Source organism: Callospermophilus lateralis, chromosome 7 (genome assembly GCF_048772815.1).
Source record: "Callospermophilus lateralis isolate mCalLat2 chromosome 7, mCalLat2.hap1, whole genome shotgun sequence".
Taxonomy (NCBI): Eukaryota; Metazoa; Chordata; class Mammalia; order Rodentia; family Sciuridae; genus Callospermophilus; species Callospermophilus lateralis.
The window spans coordinates 128,667,063-128,686,855 of NC_135311.1; the positions used below are offsets into that span (position 1 = coordinate 128,667,063).

At 45.0% G+C, this 19,793-nt stretch overlaps 1 protein-coding gene across 3 annotated transcripts in view; it reads right to left on the reverse strand.

Moving 5' to 3' along the window:
• Positions 1-19,495, reverse strand: part of Zbtb40 (zinc finger and BTB domain containing 40) — an 82,863-nt gene extending 63,368 nt beyond the window's left edge. For all 3 annotated transcript variants that reach the window (XM_077109969.1, XM_076861080.2, XM_077109970.1), the window contains exon 1: positions 19,341-19,495. The gene's annotated coding sequence lies outside the window, so the exon portion shown is untranslated. The remainder of the gene's footprint in view (positions 1-19,340) is intronic.
• Positions 19,496-19,793: the final 298 nt, after the last annotated feature.

Genomic DNA, 19,793 nt, shown 5'->3' on the forward strand with positions numbered 1-19,793 from the left:
CAATCATTGGCTCAGGAGACCATATTTTTCTTAATTATCTATTCATATCATGTTGGAGTCAGTCCTCGTAATACCCTGCTCTACCAAATTATACTAGGATATTTATCTAAGAACCACTAACAGCTACTGATAATTAAGTACCTTCCTGATTCTAGCACTTTTTATCTGCTTTATTTTTTAAAAAATCTTTATTTTACATTTATGTGGTACTGAGGATTGAACCCAGTGCCTCGTGAATGCTAGACAAGCACTCTCCCACTGAGCCACAACCCTATCCCTTTACCTGCTTTAATACTAACAATCCAGGAAAATTATTAAACCCAATTTATAAATAAGGTCCCAATAGTAGAGAAGTAACAAGCCTGAGAGCACAGCAAGTCAGTAGAGGAATCGCGAAGACTTCTGCCCTTTTATCAATCAAATCAGCTCCTCAAACTTTAAAGAACCTAAGAATCACTCCAAGATCTTGTCAAAGAAAAGATTCTGATCCAGAAGTTTTGGGGTGGGGCCTGAGATTCTGAGCTTCTAATAAGTTCCAGGTGACACCGATGCCAAGGAACTGTCCCTGAGTAGCCAAGTACTATGACACTGCCTATTCTCAAAGCAGTTTTGTACATCTAATTATTACCAAATATGTTTTAAACAATTTAGCCTTTAAGAAGGAAAAGAAAAAAAAAAGGTCTCAAGTTACACTCACATCTCTTCCTTCGCACCTGCCCTTGGCTCTAGCCAGAAAAACAAACTCTGGAGTAGCTCTGGAAACAATTTACAAAATATGGAGGATCCTGTAGCCGGGCTTTAGGCAAATACTTCTGTAGCCTCCTGGTACCAACCCAAATGCCTTTGAAGCATTCCAGCAACCTGGTCGTTCCAGGCAGCCAGCCTCCCAGGCTGCTGCTAACGTAACTAGACCCAGAGGCGCCTGTCCCAGGTAAAGCTGTTGCTGACCTAAAGTGGCATGTTCGCCAGACCTGATTAACCTTTGAAAGGCCTAGCATGGTACAGTCAATCAGTAAGTGTGTGTGGAACTGAATACAGTACGAAGAGCCTGGCCCACAACCTACATGACCTACTGTGACATTTCCTTTCTAGCCACTATGCCACCTGTCTTCCCCACAGTTTCAGACAACTTGTCTTCCACAGCCTCCTCCCCAGGTCCCCTGAAGGCTGTATTGGACAGCTTTTGAGGACATATTCTCTTTTGTGACATTACATCAAAAATGAAAGTCCAATGTTATGCACGGCCTTGGCATCCAGCAAAATCGTGAGGGCCTCGATAACCTCACCACAAGTACCGTTCCCCACTCCGCTCCCAGCTCCAGAGCCAAACAATCTTCCTATCAAAAGGACCAGGTCCAACTCCTGCTTATCCCCCAGTAGTGGGCTCCAGTTCCCTGCCAGCCCCCAAATTAGTCAAACAAGCCAATCACATCCTCTGGCAGGAACCAGGGCACCTGCCCCTGGACTCTACAAAGGCGCCTCCCACAGCCTCTGCCTATTGGCTCTGCTCCTAAGTGCAACCCACGTGGCCTCACCTGTGTGGGTCTCCCTCTTCCTCCAGGCTGAGTACGGGTGACTAACAAACAGCTGTTGAGTGCATCTGGTGTCCTGCATCTGGTCATCCCCCCAGCCCTACGGTGGGAATCCCTCCCTCATCAAAGGGATGTATGAGAACCAATTAAAACATCTTTTTTTTTTTTTTTTTTTTTGCCCAGGCCACCTGTCCTGCCTTTTTCCACATCCCTGAATCTTTCGAATGCTTTTGGCAAGGTCCTCAACTGCTGGGGCTGTGCTAAGCTCCTCCCACACACTTTCCCATCTAATTCCCCTTGCAGCCCTGCCAGGGAGCTGGCATGCTATCCTACATCACAGATCTAAAGAAGCTAATGCACAGCAAGGTTAGGCAGCTTGCCCGAGACCACAGAGCCAGCAGTTTGAGCAGAGCTCAATGCAGGTCTGCTGGCTCCCTGCTCTTAACTACTAGCTTGGCCTCTCTGGCTGACAGACCTTCTGGGCTCACCGCTATTGCCCTGATTCCTCTGACAGGCAGAAGTACCTGCTGCTGGAGGGCAGGGCAGGAGCACCTGCACTGAGGCACCTGCTGCTTCTCCTGGTTTCTGTCATGGCAGGGCAGCTGTCACTGGGAAACAGCACTGTGGCACAGGCCAGCTGGCTGGCTGCCAAGACTTCCCAGGCCGGCTTGAACTGGGTCTACCAAAAGGTTGTCAACCCACAGACACAGAAGTCCTATCCTGTCATAGTCTCACAGATAATTGGACTTGAGAAGTTGGACAATTCTATTTAAACTCAAAAAGAATTACATATCGGAACCATTCATTAATTCATAATGTGAACTGTGCCTGTTCACTGCAGTCATCTGAAAAATTTCAAGTGGCAACATCAATATCACCAGAAAGCTGTTAGAAATCCAAGAAAAGAAAGGGAGCTAACCGCACACAGCCAACACGCAGTGAAGGCCAGGGCGCTGGCCTCGGTGTCAGGGAAACGGGCGGGCAGAGCTTGAGGGGCCGTGTGTGCTGCCAGCACTGGGCCCATTCCTTCCATCGTGGAGTGCCTGGACTCTCCTGTGGCCGTCCCCTGTGATGCAGCTGTGCTGCTGTGCCCTGCTGGGAGATAACCTTTAGCAGGTACCCAGTGCCACTGGGCACGAGCTCTCTTCCAGTCTCTCTCAGACTGCAAGGAGCACCTCTCCTGCCTCTGCCCGCAGGCTTTCTCTTAGTGCTCTGACACCTGGGGACACCTGCCTACAGCCACTCAGAGCGCCTCCTCCTTAAGAAGCCTAAGCCCAGGATGTGCCTGGCTCACCTCAGCAGCTCCTGGCTTCCAGTCATCACCAAATGCACTTGAGTCCTTCCAGTCCTGTCCTAGTCTGCTGCCTCCAGGCTGCTCCTTGACAGATTAGAACTGGGGGGGGGGGAGGGGGGGAAAGGGGGGGCGTTTATCACTACCCACCACACATGAAATGACTCCTCATCAGAGAAATTATGCAACTGGAATTATCCTTAGACTGTTTGATTCATCCCTATCATTTCCAGATGAACAAACTGATAGAAATTAAGTGACCTGTCCAAATCATGAATCTAAGCAATAACATGGCCAGAACCAGGATCTGGACCTTCAGCCAATACTTGAACCAAAATCCCAAACACCTAACTTCAGACCACGGGTCCTGGGTGGGGAGGGCTTCCCTGTATCTCACAGACGGGCAGAGCTCTAGGCATATTTACAGCAGATTTACCATTTTTTCTTTGAATCTTTCTATAGGAAAATAACTATCTTCAAGCTATAAAACTGCCCCAAAGTGTCTCAGGGAATATGTGATTGCAACTTTCTCAACCCACTGTCATTAGAATTATAAGTCAGGTTTGTGGCTGAACAATAACAAAAAATCTTAAGTGAATATTCAAGATATTCAAGTAGTACAAGATTTTTGTTTGTTTTTTTCTTTTTCTGGTACTGGGGATTGAACCTAGGGCCTCAAACATGCTAGACAAGCACTCTGCTACCAAGCTACACCAGTACTTTTTGAGACAGGGTGTCCCAAGGCTGGCCTCAAATTTGCAATCTTCCTTCCTCAGCCTCCCCAGTTGCAGGATGATCACAGGCATGTACCACCATGACCAACTTTGGAAAAGTATTTCAATGACAATATTTACTGGGCAGCAGTGATCTTAGATCATGGACTCTTGCTCTGGCAGACTAACTTGGGTAAATCATTTTGATCACTGTGAACTTCAAACTTTACAGTTTTGATGTGAGATGAATTGAGACAATGCACCTGAAATGCTTTAGCAAAGTGACTGTCAACTGTAAATGCTCAATGAGTGTTAGTTGCTGTTATTACAAAAACACCACTTGCATCAACAACGCAGGAGAGGTGAATGAGACAGGCCCTCACGCGGTGCCAAGGAAGCATCAACTGGAAAATAACCTGGAAGTTACCTGCTCGTGGAGAGCTAGAAAAGGGCTCAAAGACAGGCACGAAAATGTGGGGCTGGCGGGGGACGGGGACATTTTATTTGCACCACTGGAATATTTTACCAGAATGAGTTTACGTATTAACTGTATAATTACATACAAACTTAAAAATAAGAAATCCATGAGAGTTAAACAAACAAACAAACAAACAAAAAACTGTTTAACGTTTATGTCCTTTAGACCCATTGCAAGGACTCAACCCAGAAACAGAGATACAGCGAAATACTGATGGACACTGTATTCAGAGCAGTAGCATGGATGGCTAAAAACCTAGATGGTTAAAATAAATGAGATTTTAAAGTCAATGTTATACAGCCATACTTATGGAATATTATGGAGCCATTAAAATGCAGGCTCTTAGCTGGGGACGTGGCTCGATGGTACAGTGATTACTTTTACTTGCCTATCACACATAAGGCCTTGCTTTAGTTCAATCCATAATAAAACACACAAAAAAAAAGGAGGAAAGAAAGGGCTCTCTCTATGACCTAAAGGACAAGTATCCAAAGAAAACATAAATTGATCTCATCAAATTTTAAAACTCCTATGTATCAAAGTAAAAAGGTAACTCAAAAAATGGAAATAAATATTTTCTAATCATATATCTGATGAGGGTCTAGTATCCAGAATATATACATAGTATACCAGAATATAGCCTTGGGGACTCTTACAGTTCAACAACAAAAGGACAAATAAGCTAATTTTTAAATGAGCAAAGGCCTGAATAGACACGTCCAAAGACAGACAAAACAGTCAATGAGCGCAAGGAAAGAAGTTCAACATGGTTAGTCATTTGTAAGATGCAGACCAAAGCCATAATGACATATCATTTCACATCCATTAGGACAGCTATAATTAACAAACAAATAAAAACAAAAAAACGAGTGTTGCCGAGGATGTGAAGAAATTAGAAGCCTCACAGAATTGCTTGTTCAAGTGTGAAATGATGCGGCCACTATGGAAAACAGCCAGGCGGTTCCTCAGGACATTCAACACTGTGATGTGATAGGACCAGCAAGTCCACGCCCAGGCACACACCCAAGAGAAATGAAAACCCACACCCACACAAAACTTCATGCACTAGTGCTCACTGGGCATTAAAATAGCCCAAAAGTGAAAACAATCTAAATGTCCATCAACTGATGAACAGACAAAATGTATATCCACGCAGTAGAATAACATTCATCCGCAGGAAGAAGTAAGTGCTGAGACGGTACCACCTGGAGGAATCCTGGGACATTCTGCTAAGTGAAAGGAGCCAGAAGCAAAACATCATGTGATTCTATTTGCATGAAAGGACCAGAACAGGCACATGCATAGAGACAGAAAGTGGGTGAGTGAATGGCTGCCAGAGACAGCGGGGAGGAAGGAATGAAGAGTGATGGCCAATTGGCACAGGAAAAAAATGGTGCAGCCAATCTGGAAAGCAGTATGGAGATTCCTTGGAAAACTGGGAATGGAACCACCTTTTGACCCAGCTATCTATCCCACTCCTCGGTCTATTCCCAAAGGACTTAAAAACAGCATACTACAGGGACACAGCCACATCAATGTTTAATACAGTACAATTCACAACAGCTAAACTATGGAACTAACCTTCAGTAGATGAATGGATAAAGAAAATGAGGCATATATATACATAATGGAGCATTACTCAGCAATAAAAGAGAGTAAAATCATGGCATCTGCAGGTAAATGGATGGAGTTGGAGAATATAATGCTACGTGAAGTTAGCCAATCCCCAAAAACCAAATGCCAAATGTTTTCTCTGATATAAGGAGGCTGATTCATAGTGGGGTTGGGAAGGGGAGCATGGGAAGATTAGATGAACTCTAGATAGGACAGAGGAGAGGGAAGAGAGGAAGGGGTAACAGGGGCAGAAATGAGGGTGGAATGAGATGGATATCATTACCCTAAGTACACGCATGAAGACATGAATGGTGTGACTACATTCTGCATACAATAAGAGATATGAAAAATTGTGCTTTAAATGGGTAATATGAATTGCAATGCATTCTGCTGTCATATATAACATATTAGAATAAAAAATAAAAATAATATAAAATATTAATGTAAATATTAATAAATATAATAAAAACTTTCTAGGGTTACAAAAGTAGTGATGGTCACAGACTTTTGAACTGTACTTTTTTTTTTTAATACCTTTATTTTTATTCAGTGCTAAGGATCAAACCCAGGGTCTCGCACCTGCCAGGCAGGCACTCTACTGCTGAGCCACATCCCAGCCCCTTGCACTGTACCTTTTAAAACAATAAACTGTATAGTTATGAATTAGATCTGGCATTTGAAAATTTTTAATAATGTGGGGGAAATGCTCTCAAGGTACTAAAAGGAAAACAACCCATATACTACTAAATATACATATAAATCCAATTTGGTTTAAAATGTGTGTATGCCCATATACATTTGCATAAAAAATATAAAAGTATGCCAAAAGGCTAACAGTGGTTATCTGTAGGTAGTATCATTATGAGGAACTTATTCATGTTTTCATGTGATTCATATTTTTCTTCATATATTTCAAATTTTCCCTGTAATAAATATGCACTATTTTTATAACCAGAAAACTTAAACAGAGAAACCCAAGTAGATCTGCCTGGCTTCTAAGCTACTGGCATTTTCAATATACCATTCACTGACTAAACATTTAAGCTCAGTAAAATAAGACATACTCTGCTAGAAGGTAATTTGCATTAACTGTAGAACGGGGTTCAAACCTGAGTCCATGCACTGGGAAGGGGGAAAGGAGTGCACACTCTCTTGGATGTCATGTTGTCCAACTGCACAATTTCTCAGGAGAGGGCCCATGGCTTTCATGAGCAGCAGCCTGGCTTAATGGCTCAAAGACAGAGCTGAGCCAGACTCTGCAGTATGGATTGTGAATGTGCAATTATAACTTATATGATCTCAGGCAATGACCTAACCTCTATGGGGCTCAGGTTCCCCATTTACAAAATAGGGATAACCACTGGGTTGTGAGAAGATGAAATGAGTTAACACATCTAATGCACTGGCACTATCTTCAGGGACACAGTGTGAGCTCATTAGATCAATTAGCAGTAGTCCCCATCATTACCACCACCACCTCACAACCAGACTCTCAAGGAAGGAGAGACATGGAGATGCCAACGACCACTCAGAAGGCTGTTTTCCAAATCTCCAAACTGGCAGCTGGCATCCAATTCTTGATGACCCTCTAACAACCATTCTACTCCACTAATTTCTTTTTCCAGATTTTCTAATGAAACTCTTCTTTTGAGGCAGTCTATAAGATGCAGTGAGGCAAAATATTCAGCCTAACCATCTGCTTCTATCCTCCTATCTTCTGACTGATTCATAGAAACAAGCGATTTTTCAAGACCACTGCAGCAGAAGGAGGCTCTGGGAGACTCGGTCACCTTCCCGGGCACACTGCTCTGACCCAGCACTCACCCAAGATGACTCTTCACAGCCCCAACTGCACAACCCTTTGTGTGACTCATTCATCTATCGAGTGACTAGGGATCGGGACTGCACTGTACTCAATGCCAACTCTCCATCCTACAGTCAAGAGTCTCGCCAAGCAATTACCACTTCAATGCTTTCAAATCCAACCTCTCAGGTGTACAAAAGACCCTGGCTTTGTCACTGGAGCTGACAGGCATTTTGCTGACCTAAAAACGTGGATGATTTCTGAGTTTTCATAACTTGATTAGCAGCATATACTTTTCTCAGCAGGAAATAAATCTGGACCACACATTAACAAAGTCCCAAATTCTAAATTCAAAGATACCCATCTAATGTTAAAATAAAAGGGTCCTGGCACCTAAGAATATCATAGCGGGGCACTGTGAGGCCAGAGGCTGTATGCTGGACAGTAAAGGTCTAGAGCTCTAGAGAGACACAGCCCAGGGTGTGAAGCCCAGCTGGGCCTCTCAGACTGCCTGTAGGACTTTAGGTAGGCTAAGCTGCTTAACTCTCTGGGGCCTCATTTCCTCTTATGTAAATAGACATAATATTATTCCTTATCTTACAAGGCATTTGTAAGAATAAGCGAGTCCATGTAAGTGAGTCAGTCAACATGAAGACTGTTGCTAGCTATTACTATGTATCATAATTTACCGCCTTTGGAAAAGAGAAAAAACACACCTGCCAAACACTTGTTTTTATCACTCTGCTCTATGACTTTAAGTTCCATGTGTATCTTCCATATAGGTCAACTATGACATGATTATTTTTAAAAAAGCAAAGACTTCACAGACAACCACACTAGCTTCATACAAGTGATCTGGGAGGAAAGTCAGCTGGGAAAGAGGAATCGAGTGGAGAGTGAGGACTCCATGACATGAGTGCTGGGCTACAACCTGAGAGACGTCTCACAAAGCCTAAAATACGCAGGCAATTCAGAGGGACAAAGAACTGAAAAGACCTGGCCCAATTCCCACATTTCATAGCTAAGAAAAAGTGCTTTAAGATCTTCCAGGTCACTAACGACACAGAGACTCTATTACATAAGTCTTAAATATGCAGTCAAACCTGTAAGGGACTGATTCCAGGACCCCTTTTTGGGTACCAAAATCTGAGGATACTAAATCTCCTATATGCTTACTGGTGCTGGGGACTGATCCTAGGGCTGAGCACCTGGACACTGCCACTGAGCCACACTCCTAAGCCCGAACTCCCTTATTTATTAAATGCATAATAAAAATTTGTCCCTCTGTGTCCATGTAGGATTGTGGGGACCCCTATGGAGAGCAAAATATTAAGATGCTCAAGACTCTTATGTGAAATAGCGCAGAATACGCATATAACCTAGGCATATCTTTCCATATATCTTTAATCATCTCTAGATGATTAATTAATTAATTAAAGTATCTTATACAATAAAATGCTTAGTGACAAAAACAACAAAAAAATATGTACATGTTCAGTATTTTTTTCCCAAATATTTTTGATACAAGGTTAGTTGAATGCACAAATGAGGAACTCCCCAGGTATGGACAGGCAATTGTAATTTTGGAAGAGTGGCAGGGAGCGGGGGGGTAACTGGGATTGAACCCAGGGGTGCTTTCCCATGGAGCTATGTCCCAGTCCTTTTTAATTTGGAGACAGGGTCTCCCTAAGTTGCTGAGGCTGACCTTAAACTTGCAATTCTCCTGCCTCAGCCTCCCAAGTTGCTGGGATTATAAGCAACTGCAACTGCATATTCTAAGTGGAAAGCAAAAGAAAGACAATTTGGAAAGAGGAAGAAGAAAAACAGTTTGGGAGGTTAAGATAGTGACCGGACAATAACAATAGCAGCTAATATATCAGCTTTTGGTATCTCCGAGGCTTGGTGGCAAGCGTATTATGTATTTTTGCAAAACCTGTGAGACAGTTACTATTATTAACCCCACTTTCCACTGAGGAAATGAAGGCCTAGAGAGATGAAATGAGTTGCCCAAATCACAAAGCCATTGAGTGGCAGAGTCGGTGAATGAATCCACACTGTCTGATCCCAGAGCGGGAGCTTATGCCACCAATTCCTATTGCCCAAGCTTGAGAATGTAAAATGCACTGAACCCCTAAATCCCAAATCTTTCTCCTACTAAAAATTTTGGATAACTTTCTCTGGTCAGAGACATTGCAAAGATAAATGATCAACAAATGTTTTTTTTTTTTTTTAATTAGTGCACATTGATTATACAGAATAATGGGTTTTATTGTGGCAAGCTTGTCCAGGAGGATAACATATTTCGATCATAGCACCTTCTGACCCCTCCCAGTCCCCTTCCTCTTCCCTAACAGTCTCCCTCTACTCTCATGTGTCTCCCTACCCCTAAATTCATGAGAGGAAATACATGCAATGTGGTTTTAAACACGAGCAGAGGCTGGGTACAGCTCGGGAAGCTCGGCACTGCAGACATCAACGCGACATAAAGCAGGGAGACCAAGGAGGAGGCCACTTCTCCTGGGCTTTGTCAGGCGCTGCTGCAGTTCGGGTCTTAAGTGCCTCTGAAGGCCCAGCTGTTGAAGGCTTGTTTCCCAAAGTGATGCTCCTGCCACGTGGCAGGCCTCTAGGGAGGTCCCCCGTTCACAGGGGGCGTACCCATGAAGTAGACAGTGGGACTCCCGTCCCTTCTTTTTGCTTCCACCAAGAGGTGACTGGACCTGCTCCTCCACACACTCAACCATGATGTGCGGCCTCGCCTCAGGCCCCAAAGCAATAAAGCCAACCATGGACTGAAACCTCCAAAACTGTGAGCTAAAATTAACCTTTTCTGTTTATAAGTTGCTTTATCTCCGGTATTTGTTACAGGGATGGAATGCTAACCCAGACACACCAGGCGCACCACCTTGTCCCCCACCTTGTCCAAGGCTATAAAGCTGGTGATAGTGAAGCTAAGGATGTGGTAGTCCATGAGACCCAGGGTGGCCAGAGCCAGGTCTGCTGTGCTTGCAGTGCACAGGGCGTCTCTGCATCCAGAGGACCTCTGCTGAGCTCAGCCAAACACCCTTCCCCGAGGCTTGACACTACCAAGAGAACATTCCGATTCATCTCTGCTCCAGGCCCAGTGAAAGGCACAGGCCATTTTTCACCCAGATTTTGCTTTTCTGACACCTTTGTAATAGGTACCAGAAGCCTGGAAGAGACTCTGGCCCCTTCCTGCAACACTGACCTGGCACAGCACTCGGCCACTCAGCCCCGGAAGCCCTCTGAGCACGGAAGCCCTCTGAGCACGTGTCACAGAGGATCTCCTCCTCTCCTCCTAGTGCTGAGAGCTTTTCTTTTGTCTTAAGAAGTGGGAATTACTTTCATCTCTAGCTTTCCCTCATCAGTCACCAGGGAGTGTAACAAGAGAGTTATCTTAAGGAACTAACAATGAAAAGAAAAATGCAAAAGAGGGTAACTTCTCTATTGCCTTTAACGCTGGGAAAGAGCCTGTGGGACTCCATAGTATTTGCTTAAAAATGTTCAAAGAAAGACATGGAAAATTTCATCCTTAACATTTTACTGCCCAGGAATAAAACCCCAGAACTCTGGGGGCCAATTATTCTGCTGTCTTGGACTTTGACCTTCAGAAGTCTCCCTCTGGTTTTCACCTGACGGAACTGAGGGCAGCTGACAGCAGAGTGCCAGTAGAACAAGCAGCTTGTGACCAGGGTGGTCACATTTAATGACTGCCAGGCCTTCAGAACAACGTCCAAAGTTACAGCGCCAGGCCAAACCCACGGGCTAAACGAGCAGCAAGCTTCACTGTCGTTTAATTTAGATGCATTAGTTCCTGCTACGCGCACATGGTGCCAGGAGCTGGGTACTCCAACAGGGGCAGCGCTTTGAGAGTCAACCAATACTAGACGCACTGATAAAACCAGAGAAAGACAGGGAGCACAGGAGGGGCCAGGACAGCAGGGGAGGTGCAGGGAGTGGCTGCGATTGAACAGGACCTGGGACCACGCTGCCGCTGGTGTGCACAGCGGCTCTCTGCTGCTGCCTTGGCTTCTGCTCCTCCCAGGCCAACTGGCGCTTAAATGGTCTCAATAAGGAGTTGTAACACCTTACTATTTTATAGAATTGGATTCTAATACTGACCATAGCTTTATAACTTTGAACACTTAACCTTTTACAACATGTTTCCTCAAGTGTAAAAAGAGGTTAACATGTACATTGGAGCTCATCATGCTATCCTTAATTTAATATGCTTGAAATTATTCTTAGTTTTTTCAAATGGGGGCTGGGAGCACAGTTCAGTGGTAGAGTGCTTGCCTAGCATGAGCACAGCCCTAGGTCAACTCCAGCACCACACATAATAACACTTATTTTTTTAAACAGGGAGAGTGGTATCTACTACTTACCTGCTGTGGTAATTACATGATTATGGAAAACACCTAAGTACGGTGCCTGGCACTTTGTATGTGTTCAATAAATGGTAACTTTTATTATCAACATGATATTTCTGGGATGGGATAAAGAGAAGAAAAAAATACTCGGAACCAGCAAATTAATGACTGCAGACTTAGGAATACCCGGATGTCTATACAACAGGGGCCACTCTTCCAAATAAGGGTCCCAGGGACCTGTCACCTTCCCCTTCCCCTTACTGCTGTGCTCATCCATCCAACAGATATGCCCTGATGGTGGACTATGCGGGACACAGTGCTGAGTGCGAAGAACAGGAAACAGGACAAAGACGCAGCAGGGACCACGCAGCAGGGAGCAGGATGGGCTCCGGGCCAGTCGATGACCATCTGAAGTCGATGTCAGACGCTGGAGGACATGAGCGTATAAAACTTCTCTGAGAAGTTCTGGAGGGATGTAAGACTTTTATGTGGCAATAGAACAATGTATACAAAGTCTAGTATATAACAAACTACAAATATGTTTGCAACTTATACCATGGATATCCCTTATCTTATAAAAAGAGAAAACAAATTTCAAATATACTGAAATATTATTTCTTATCTGACAGATTGACAAAACACCAGAACTGACAGCACACTGAGTAAGAAGTAAAGAAGTGGGGTCAAGTATAAAATAAAAACTGTAAATATACCTTTTTAAAAATATTTTGGAATAATGCAAATGGTCACAAAGTTTAAAACAAAATTAGTTTTTTTTCTTACTAGTGATGCTCAATGTTTAAAACATTTGACTGCCTGTGTTGCCAAGTTGGTGATATAAGTACAGGGAAAATAATTATATCAAGTGACTTCTTCTCCTGTAACATTTGTACTTTTTTATCCTTATTTTTATTTTTTTGAGACACAGTCGCCATGTTGCCTCAAACTCCTGGGCTCAAATGATCCTCCGGCCTCAGCCTCCTGGGTAGCTGGGACCACAGGCCCCCCCCACCACCTCTGGCATTCATGGAGTAGACAAAGACAAAAGGAACCTCCCAGGAAACTGAAACAATGTTCAGGAACATAATGGTCAGTGTGGAGAATGGCCTTGCTGCTGTCCTCGCTAATAACATGACCACGGATGTCCAGGAGGGGAGCAGCCTTGAAGGCCCTAAATGTGGTCCACTCATCTGAGAAAGGATGAAGCTCTGTGGCCACTGTTTTCAACTCTGCTCACTAGAAGCGGGAGAGGAAGGGGAGAGGAAAGGGAACCGGGGGCTGAGGACTGGAGAGCTGGGGAGCAGCTGCCAGGCCAAGGAGCTGCAGTACTGGAGGGCAGGCAGCCACCCGGGAGTCTGAAGCAAGGGGCGACGTGGTCCGATCTCTGCTTTATTGGGATCACTGGCCACAGGTACCAGACAACGCAAGAGGAACAAAGAGAACCACTGCCAGCCAGAAGGCCACTTCTGCCAGCCAGAACCAGAGACCACAGGAGCTTCAGCCAGAGGAGGAGAAAGTGGAGGAGAAAGCAACAGGCCTGGAGCCCAACGGGATGTGTCACTTCTTGGTAGGGAGAAAGAGGGATCCCGAAGAAAAGAGCAGCATGGGTTCCTTCCTTTGGCAACTAGGTGGTGCATCCGTTGAGACCAGTAAGGGAGGAGAAGGACCAGAGGGAAGAGTCACTGCTACCAAAGCCCCGACACCATCTTCTGGAGCTAGTGGGAGCAGGTGCCAAAGGAGTTAGGAAAGGCGACCACCACTCAGGCTGCCGTCCTAGGAAGCGGAGAAGCAGAGGCCAGCGTAAAGGCTTAGATCACCAAGTGTATGAGCACTGGGATCGGACACTGCTCACTCTCACTATATCTTTAAAAACAGAAAAGAGAAAAATGCTATTTAAATAACCAATATTTGAAGCCTCAAAAACTATCATTTACAATTATAAATCTTTGCTTCTAATCTCTCTCATCTTTCCCAGGCCCTTCCCTTCATGGAGCACCCTCTATTGTTTGGTCTGTCTCAGACACGACTCTGGTTCCTTGGTGTATAGGTCACTCAAACAAATGCTCCAATGTAAGACAACTAATGTTTCAATATAAACAACTAATTTTTAAACACTATATGGGCCAAACTCCAGCCTACAGTTTTCTCTTGCGGTCCCATGAGAGAAAGATATGCCAAAAATAAAAATTTCCCTTCCTGGGCTGGGGATGTGGCTCAAGCAGTAGCGTGCTCGCCTGGCATGCATGTGGCCTGGGTTCGATCCTCAGCACCACGTACAAACAAAGATGCTGTGTCCGCCGAAAACTAAAAAAATAAATATTTAAAAATTCTCTCTCTCTCCCTCTCTCTCTCTCACACACTCTCTCTTAAAAAAAAAAAAAATTCCCTTCCTTTTATTTCCCTTTGGGTACTAATAAAACCAGAAATTAGGGCTGGGGTATAGCTCAGTGGTACAGCGTGTGCTTAGCATGCACGAGGTCCTGGGTTCCATAGCCAACACACGCGCGCGCACACACACAAAAATCCAGAAACTATATCTTTGAATTGACTTTTTCAGAGATTCTAGTATTAAGTTCTGAGACAAGTTTGCTCTCAAAATAGAAGGTCTTTCCTTTCACACATGCAGAGAGGACTCTTGTGGTCAAATGCAGGAAACATCCTTTCTTGACTCTTTCTTCCTCGAATCTGTCCCCTCCTCCTCCTCTTTTCCTTTTAACCCAACTTTTCTAAATCTGAGGACTGACCCCCAGGGCAGGAAGCTGACGTCTAGACACAGAGCATGAGGCTTATGCTGCCTCTTTCTCTTGCCCATGGCAAGAAACAAATATGTAACTAACTGGACCTTCCATTCCACAGCATCTATCTATTCAAAACATGTTAACTTGTACATGTTAAAAACCACACAATGCTACTTGTAAATTTAAAATATAAAAATAAGAAAAACTTAGGGCCAGGGACACAGCTTAATGGTGTGTGCTCACCATGAACAAGGCCCCGGCTCTGACCTCTAGCACTGAAAATACATCAATTTTAAGAAGAAACAAATATGCTACCTGCTAGCAAGGCTGCAGAGATAGCACCCACACCTCACTAAGTTCCTGTAAGGTGCTGACAAACAGTCATCATCAAAGCGTCACTGAAGCATGCCATGGGCAGACATCTGTATTAAACATTCGATTATGCTTGACCCCTTCACACAGGAAACAAAGCCTGAAAAGATACTTTCAAAATTCTGAAGGCAAGGTCACAGAGCAGTGGAGAGTCATAGGTTTCATGACTTCAGTCTGGGGGTGTTACCTGTGATCTTTCATTATTTCTACCCTTTTGAGGGGTCCAGGATCCCTCTAAAATCTGACTGAAGTGATGGGCTCTCTTTCCAGAAGAATGACATTCACACAAATTTATAGGCATTGTTCGAAGGATTTGTGGGTCCCCTGGTATGCAACCATTTACCCCAAATTAACAATCCCTGGCTTATGTGGCTCAGATATAATATATTTACTCTATGTAAGGGAATGGGGTGTTGGCATTAGGATGGTGGGATGTGGAGTGAAGCAACACGGGGGAGTAGGAAGGAAGCCAGCTTTCTCTCCTTGCCGGTCTCCTGAGGGCCGCCAGAGTCCCACAATTACATGCTCTCTGCAAATGAAATACTGCACCCTTTGTGTGACTGGAAAGTGACAATCTCATCTCTGAATTTAAATGCCCTTAGTATTTAATTCTTTCCTCTTTGTGATTAGTACTTTGCTTTTGCTCATTATCAAATGCTTCAGAAGGCAGGCTACTGGAGATCCGGAAACCCACATGTCCCAATTCAATTTCCTTGTGGAAATCAAAGAGCTCACTCTCTTGAGGAGTTGAAAGAGGCTGAGGGGTCACCGCCTTCCCCCAGGGTGCTGGTGTAGGCAACGCTCGGAAGGGTAATGTAAATACTCAGTATGAGGCAACAGGGCAGACCAATTTGTTTTTCAATCTATTTTATTTCAGTTCAAAACATCATTGCAGACAGACAGTCCAAGAAAACAAGTCACACTTTGGTTACACTCAGTCTTCCTCAATCTCCAAAAGCAGCTGAGTGTTGCCAAAATGCGGCTTGTTTTACTGGGCTGCTGTCTGCACTGATGCTTTGAAGTGAAATAAAATAGATTGAAAAACAAATTGGTCTGCCCTGGCTCTTCCTGCAGTTTTGTATTACCCTTCAAAGCCGAGTTTCCACCCACTCTTCACTGGAACCCAACAGACCCAAATCACAGAGCGAGGCTGCCGCACTCAGACATGAAGGGCCCACCCAAACCTGAAAGAGCAATTTCACTCAGGGCTGTTGCTTAACACTGCGTTAACAGGCCCCTCTGTCCATCAGTTCCCTGCTCCATTTGCTGGGTGGGAGTATATCTTTTGGTGACATGTGCAATATAGTTACTGGACACGGTTTAAAGCAAAACTTGACACCGCTGTTCTGTATAGCTCCCTTATTATGGCCTCAAATTGCTTATGCTGATGAGCTCAAACACTCTATTTCCACTTATTTAAAAAGCTTGCAACTTCTTTCCAAGCATTCACTACTCTGTCTTAAAGTATACAACATCATTTTTACAACATTATTTTAGAGGAAATTCACAATTATTTGCCAATAAATTTTGAAGTCAACACCAACTAGAAGAGGCCCGATACTTTTCTGAATCCTTTAAGAAAATGCAGATGTTGGGGCTGAGGGTGTTGGTGTGCTTAGCATCAGAGGCCGCAGGTGAGGTCCCCAGCACCCAAAAAGAAAAAGCAAACGCGGACACCTCTAATGGAGGGACACAAATGGCTTCCAGCTTAAACACTAAAATCCTGAAAACCATGTAATTTGGTTTAAAAATTAAACCCCACTTGAAAAATTCTTTCCTAAACACAAAGAAAAAAACAAGATCTGGGGCTGGGGCTCAGCAGTTGCGCACTTGCCTGGCATGTGCAAGGCCCTGGGTTCGATTCCAGCACCACATATGAATAAATAAAATAAAGGTCCATTAACAACTAAAAATATATTAAAAAAAAAAAAAATCTGTCCCGCTCCCCCTGAACATAGGAAAACACCCGCCCCTGCCACATTTGCCTGTAACACATTTTTCTGGATTTTTGTTTTTATTTAGTACTTCAAATAAAGTTTCATTTGAGGTCAAATTTGGTTAGTTTTCTCTAACTGGAATTCAGGAATATGTTTAACAATAAAAAGAAAACACCAAACTTATTCCGATATCTTCTCCTTTAATGAGCACATCCGCATTGCAGGCAGCTCACCCAGGGGAAGCTGGACTGGCACCAGGGACCAAGCACAGCACTGTTAACCACAGCACAATCACTCGCCCTCGGTTCTCTGCCACCCCAAGTTCCTGCCTATCTTCTGGTCTCTGAGCTTGCTGAAAAGTTCCTCCCCTGGCTCCTCCCCCTTTTCCCTTCTTGCCAGGCTGGCTTAAACTCCCTTTTTGAAGAGGGGGTCTTCCCTGGGCAGATTGCCTAGCATTTGCAGAGGCCCTAATGTCAATCCCCAGCATTCCAAAAAAAGGAGTCTTCCCTGACCACTCAAGGCGAAGCGAGGTCTTGCAGGTAAGCATTTCTGCTGTTTTGATTCCCTCAATTTTGAATAACATATTTGTGCACTGTCCTGACACTAGGTTTCAGAATCTGGGCCTCTAGGACTGCTCACCCCGGTGATCACAGGGCCTACCACAGTAAGCAAGCACTCAAATATTTGTTCAGTGAATGACCTGGATTTGTTTATTTAATATCTACCTGGAAACACCAGGTTGTGGGTACTGGCTAGCAACTGAGGGTATAAAAGGTGAGGTATGGTCTCTGCTCTTGAGGACCTCCCAAGACAACAGGAAAGAACAGATGAAACAATATAGTATGATGAAGGTTTAGCTTCAGCTTCCAATTTCCTGGAAATCTTGGAAATCTCTCCTCTGTGAGCCTGTTTCCTCATCTGTAAAATGGGAATAATTACACTACCTGAGTCATTGTGTTGGTGTGAGGAGTAAGTGACAGTCCATATAAAGAAAGAACTCAGTCCTAGTACCAGGCACAAAGGAATCACTGAATAAACATTAACTACGAATTGTTATGCTATGACGACTGTGTTTGAAATTATCTTTGTATACAGCATATCACCTGTCCAAGTCCCTGAAGAATTTAAATTCCACGGAAGGGCAGAGATCTTGTCTTGTAAACTACTATATTTTCAGGGATTCAAATAGTCCCTGGCTTAAAGTAGGTGCTCATGGAAAACCAAACAGCTAACGTATACATTCAGGCAAGCATGGATGTTCCAAACCAGTTAAATCAATGATGAAAAGCTAGATGTGGAACTAGTGTCATAGAAGGTGTCTATATTGGAAGGAAGAAGGGAACTTACGTCTGATGATTCAAACCAAGTTCAGATATATTTAACTTAAAGATTGTTTAAATCTCTATAATTCACACCAAACTTTGCACACAATTCCAGGGAAGATGCACACTCCCAGCTGGAGAAAACTTGAGAGAATAATTGTGAAGCAATGTGATCTTGGCCACAGGGCAGGGGGTTCCCAAGAATGGGATCCACTTGCCAGCCCTAAAACGTAGCACACCTTTAAATAGCTTAATCGCTCCTACTTCTTCCTTTTTGCAAAATGGAAACAAAGCCTTGCCGCCCAGTACAACAAAGCTATGTATAAATGCAAATAAAGCACCTAGCTTACTGGAAGCACTGGGTGGAGATGGGATTACTGCTCTGTGAAGTAGGAAAAACAACTCCTACTTTGCATAATCAATAAGACCAGAAGGGGTAATGGAAACCAGAGCGTGCGTCACCTACAGGGCTCCAGGTGCACGGCCCGGTTGTTGTAAGTCAAGTTTCCCACTTGGTGAGAAAGGGCTTGAGGAATCACTGACGGTCAACTCTGACCCAATCTGCTTGCCTCTAGGACAGGAGTCGGCACACGCAAAGGGACAGCGGGAAATATTTTTGGCCTTGTGGACCTTGCCATCAAAAGCTTGCAGTGGCCACACGACTGGGCAACTACTCACCTCTGCCCTCGCAGCAGGGAAGCAGCCACGGAGCAGACCTACAGCCAACAGGGCTGCGCTCCCGTCAAACTTCGCTTACGGACACTCAAGTTTGATTTCACATAACTTACATCCTCTTTTCTTCCCCGAGACACTCAGAAACTTAAAAATCATTCTCGCTCCCGGCAAACACACTGGGAGGGGAAGGGAAGGGGGACAGGTTTGGCCTTGGGCCGGGGGGAGGCAGTGAGGCTGCAGAGCCAGTGCAGGAGGGCAGGCCCAGCTCCCGGGCCCAGCGTCCCGACCCGCTCCCCGCCGCAGGCCGCGGCAGAACCCCGGGGTGGGCCGCCTCCCCCTCGGGGACGCGACCAAGGGCAGCCCCGCGGAGTGGCCACGCGGAAGGGTCCCTCGGCGCCCCTCACTGAAGGCGCCTTTCGGGCCTCCGCTCCAAAAGGGGTCTCCATGCTGAGTCCCAGCCCCGTTTCTATGGTTACCTGTTCAGCACCGATTCAAACTGCCGTTCTTTATTGACAGCGCCATAGAGGACACGAACACTCCTGCCCGAAGGGAACAATAAAGCTTTCGCCATTCAACAGCGCCGGAGACGCCAGAAGGCGGCCATCTTGAGGCCGGCGCGGAAAGATAGGAGCCGGGAGGGGCGCGGCCTCCGTCCCGCCGCACCAGTCACGTGCCGGGGGCGGGTCTCGCGAGAGGCGGGGCCTGCGTCACGCGATCACTTTCCACGAAGGCGGTCCCTGGGGCCAGCTCTGCTCCTGTCCCGACGCTGGCCGCTCCTTCCTCTCGCCACACCTTCCCGTGAAAGTTCTACAGGAGTTTTACCGCCCCTTGCTGGAACAGTGTTAGGCGAGGAGCTTGTTCCAAAGAATGGCCCCGAAGTAGACACAAAAAGTTTCCTTCCATTTTTTCAAAACAACACGTTCACGTTC